The following is a 4,984-nucleotide window of genomic DNA, read 5'->3' on the forward strand; positions in this document are numbered from 1 at the left end:
AAAAAAAAAACAAAACACAAAACAACTCAAAAAAAGACAAGGGAAGCAAAGAAGTCGGTAGAAGAGCCGTTCTGGCCCCTGTGTTAAAGGAAGAAGAAAAAGGAGGAGACAAAGAAAAACCTCACGGTACATCTGACTTGTCGAAAAGTCCCCGACAAGGCTGCCCTCATTATGTGTTTCCAGCGTCCTGATTTCTGCAGGTGTCACCCACAACTGCTGACCTTGACCAGCAGAATGTCCTGGCACCTCGCTGCCCCCTTGACACGTGGCGGAGGGCTGTGGAGCCCCCTCCCGCGGGCACGTCTGCGGTGCCTGTGTGCTGGGGATAGTCCTGTAGAGGTTACACTAATTCGTTGGAGATGGGAGCTTTTTTTTTTTTTTTTGGAGAAAAAATATATATAAATATATAGATATATATCACTATAGAATAATGCATTAATAAAATGAGGCTTTTTAAGAGGAAGACCAAAAAAATTCAATGTCTTAAAAAAAATATTGACTGGCAAACGTCTTCCTGCTTCCATGCTGACTTCTAGAACAGAGGATTGTATTGCAAGACAAAGTTGAATGTAAAGTGATCCCCCAGAACATTTTTAAAGTTTTACTTTTCTAAAATTACACGTAGCAACAGCGTATGGACCGTACGATGTTGGCGCGAAGATCAGTTTCAGTGTATGATACATATACTTTATGAAAATGTATAAACATCCTGAAATTTGCATTTAGTTTTGGGGACTCGGGATCGGTGGGTGGTATTTGCCATGTAGTCCCCCCCGGTCCAGTAGGACTGAGTGCGGACCCTGTTGGACACAGCGTGCGCACGTCTGGCGTGGTTGAATAGTGCTCTACACTTACAGTAGGTCTCGGCACCTTCCCCGTGGCTCCCGTCCATACCGCAGCTTACAACAAGCAGAATAAAAAGTTGATAATATACTAAATTTTCCTCTATCCTGTACATTTCAAAAAAGAAAAAAAAGGCATATGCAATATTTACATTTTTAATTTAGTTTACAGAATGGAACCAAAATGTATAAATGTTATGTTTGCTAAAACTTCACAGTGTATATTGGGTCTTTGTACATTTTGCCTGACTTACCTTAAATTTAAAATATTTTTTGCTATATAAACTTTAACAGTTATTAAACAGTGTTTTCTTTTTGGCTACGTATTGTTTCTGGATATCAAGATGTTAAATATATTTCTTGCTATTGTGATATGACGAAAGACTTACTTGCTCTGTCTTCCACTGTCCACGCTGTACATAAAGCGTCGATGAGACACTGCTGGAGACGGCGATAACGGGCCTAGAGTAGTGCATTGTACTTAGTCTGTATTGATCATGGATGCTCTCCTTAACAGCCATATGCAATAAAATAAAATACATTATTTATGAAATGAAGAGCGCCTCGAGGATGTCTTCTTCCGCGTGGATGTTGAGTTTCGGGTAAAGCCACTCCTGCTGTTTGAGAGTGAAAGAGTAAACACGAAGCTCTTCAAATACTTTGATGCCTTGTAATTTAAATGTTTTCATCCCGGGAGCCTGATAATGGTCCCCAAATGATAGAACTTATGAAAAGGAAGTGTATTAGGAAAACAAAGATGTTACTTCGCAAAACACACAGACTGCTCCCTGCGTGCTGCCCACCCGCCGTTAGGAGTCTGTCCCCACACCAAGTCCTTTGTAGTCCCCAACCACCGCGGCGGTCGGAGCCCCCGACCCATTATACAGATGACGCGGCGGGAGGGCGGGGGCACGGAGCTCTGAGCCCAGGAGCCAGGGTCCAGGCCGATGGGCACAGTCACGCTCCGGGCCCTGCCTCCTCCCGGGGATGCCCACGTGACGGGGTGACCCGAAGCCACCAGGCGGGGTCACTGCGGCGGCCGGCAGGTTGGAATTTAGGAGGCAGAAAATATAAAAATGATGACTCTTGATTTTTATCGAGAACAACTTTACCTCCTTGTTGGAAATAATTTTTTTGCCCCTCCACGTTACCCTCACGTCACAGGAATACAACATGTGGGTGTCCCCTCTTTTGAGCAAGTAGAACCGGAGCAGTTGGGAAGACGATTTTATTTATTTTTTATTTTTTTATTTTTTAAGATTTTATTTATTTATTTGACAGTCAGAAATCACAAGTAGGCAGAGAAGCAGGCAGAGAGAGAGAGAGAGAGAGGAGGAAGCAGGCTCCCTGCTGAGCAGAGAGCCTGATGTGGGGCTCAATCCCAAGACCCTGAGATCATGACCTGAGCTGAAGGCAGAGGCTTTAACCCACTGAGCCACCCAGGCGCCCGGGAAGACGATTTTAAATGTTGGTTTTTAAGTCCTGAGACTGACGTCCTCTGTGTAGGGGTGTCTGGGGACTTGGAGGTGGCAGGACGGCCGGACGGAGGTGGGACAGATGACACCGTGGCGGGGCGGGGGTGGGGGTGGGGGTCCCGTTAGCCACAGGGGAAAGATGGCCTGCCAGGTCTGATGCCTCCGAAATCTACTTTAATGAAAAGAGCAGGTCATGGTCGCCATCCTGGGAGAGTCATATAAAGTAGGAATCGGCAAATGGATTTACTCAAAAGATCTCATCCCAAATGAAGTGAGGAGTCATTGCCAGAACCCGCAAATGCCAGGAGCGCTCGCTTGAAACTGACCTAGAAACTTGGAGGAGAAGGCGAAGCGTCGTAGGACGGAACGATGTGAAGGGTGGAGAGCCCCCTCTTTTGATTTGGGGAAGAGCGTGGTTCTGACCCGTGGAGGGTCTCCGTAGTGAGCTTGGGAGACGCGTCTCGCTCCCGGTCTCCCGGCCTGGCGTCCTCCGTGGAGGTCCGGTATCCAAGCTGCCCTGTGGGACCGGGGCCCCCGGTCGACAGTAGGGAGCAGGCTGTCCGCCCGCGGGCGCAGGGAGGTCTGAGGAGACAAGGTGTGCGCGCATTTGGGTGAAGCCAGCACGACGGACCTATCGTAGCGGCGCTTTGATGCCCCGCTTGAAGGACAAGGGATGATAATTGGTGCCTTGAAATGTGCCCTGCGTCTTCTCCATCACTGCTGCCCTGCGCCGCCCTCCCGCGTTTCTTTGATGGATGCAACTCGGCGGGATGTGAGGTCTCCGATTCTTGCTTCGGCAGTGATGCGGGAGACAGGGCCGTGTCACCTCGTGCCCTCGACAGCTGGGCAACATGACCGTCCCTCCGGGATCTGGCCGGGGTCCTCTCCTGCAGCCTGGCTCTGTCCTGCTCCCCAGCTCATTCCCGCCTCTCCGAAGGACGCCGCTGAGCTGTCGGGCAGATTCCTGCCTGCCTGTCCTTAGTACCTCCTTGACTTCGTGCTAGAACGACCTCCTTGCATCCGCCCGGCCCTCGAGTGACTCATGGCCTTTGCCCCGACGTGTAGAGAGTTCTGGGCTCCTCTGACCTGAGCTGTGCCTCCTGGGTGGGTTGGTTGGTTGGTTGGTTGGTTTCCCGTTTTTTTCAGAGTGAGTGCACTCCTTTCACCGAGGACAGGAACTCTAAAAGCTCTAAATTTTCACAAAATTCCTTACACCTCAAGAATGCTGCTGGAGCGGCCCCAGCCCCCCCTCTCCAGCCTGCCCATCTCAGATGTCACAGATTCCCGGGTGACCCCCACGTAGAACAAAAACGTCAAATTGATTGCATTTCCCGGGAAAGGGGGTGTGAAGTACCATGCAGGTATCCACGAGGCAGAGTCTGCTGCAGGTGACAGAAAACCCAGGGCAGTGGCTGACGTCTGCTCTCCCACACGTGGGCGGATCAGAATCACCCCGAGTGCTTGTTAGACCAGATCTCCGGAGGGTCGGTCCCCAGATTTTCTTTCCGGTCATCTGGGGGCTGGGGCTCAAGGATTTGCAGTTCTAGCAACCGTCCCAGGGGCTGCTGGGGCTGCTGGTCTGGGACCCCACTTTGAGAACCACTGAACAGTAAAGGGATTTGTTATCTCCGGTAACAAGGGTCCAGAGCTGGGTCCAGAGACTACCTGGCCTCGTCAAGGGCCCAGGACTTTCTCACCTTCTACTTAGCCACACTCAGCATCTTGGTTTTTCTTTCTCAGACTGTCCCCTCGTGCTTATAAGATGGGTGTAGTGGCCCCATAGGGCATATCCTCCTGTCAAAATATCCAATAAAGACAGTCGCTTGTCCTTGGGTACTTTCGGAAGGGGTGCAAATGGTCCCAGAGCAGCCAGACCTCGCTCCCACAGACCAGAACCAGGTCCCTGACCATCGTGATGCTGTTCCCTGGGGAGGGAGATCCCCACAGCTGGTTTGCACGGAATGACGCTTGCCCGCTGCGCCTGGGAGCCGTCAGCATCCCGGGACACGCCAGGTACCACGTGGTGTTGGATGCTGGTGACAAGCTCGGAGAGGGCGTGGGGTTTCGCAGGGCGGGGCTGCCGCGGCTGCACGGGCAGCAGAAAGTGGACCCATGATCAGAACCCTTTCCAATGCAAGTAGACCTCAAACAGGCCCTCTACGTTCAAGGTGCACGCACCCCCTATCTCCGGGCGGCTTCGGAAAGGGGGCTCCTAGTAACGTACCCGTGGAATAAAGTGGTGCGTTTAGCTTGATCAAAGACATAGTAGTGATGCCAGCCTGCGTTTGCAGAGTTGTTGTTTTCCAGACCCTGGACTCACTCCGCCACAGTCTTGGGCGGGTGGGCTTCTCTGTTACTCCGTGTGGCGCTGGGAGCTATGTTGTGAACGCTCAGCATGCAAAGGACGGAAAGTCGGGCCTTTGCAGCAGCTCTAAAAGCAAGGACTGTTTGGGTTGGAAGAGAGAAGGCCGCCGTGACTTATCCCCATCAGTGCCGTTAGAGGCTATGGTAAGAAAAGAGATTTGTCACCGACCTTCTTGAAAGAAGATAGCACCAGAGAAAGGGACAAAAGGCAGTGGGAGAGACGTGTTCATTTTCCACGAGGAGTAACTCGATAATAACGAGGATTGTTGAATGCCAACATTGACGCTGAAAGGACTGTAGTGT

This window comes from Martes martes (assembly GCF_963455335.1).
Source record: "Martes martes genome assembly, chromosome: 3".
Classification (NCBI taxonomy): domain Eukaryota; kingdom Metazoa; phylum Chordata; class Mammalia; order Carnivora; family Mustelidae; genus Martes; species Martes martes.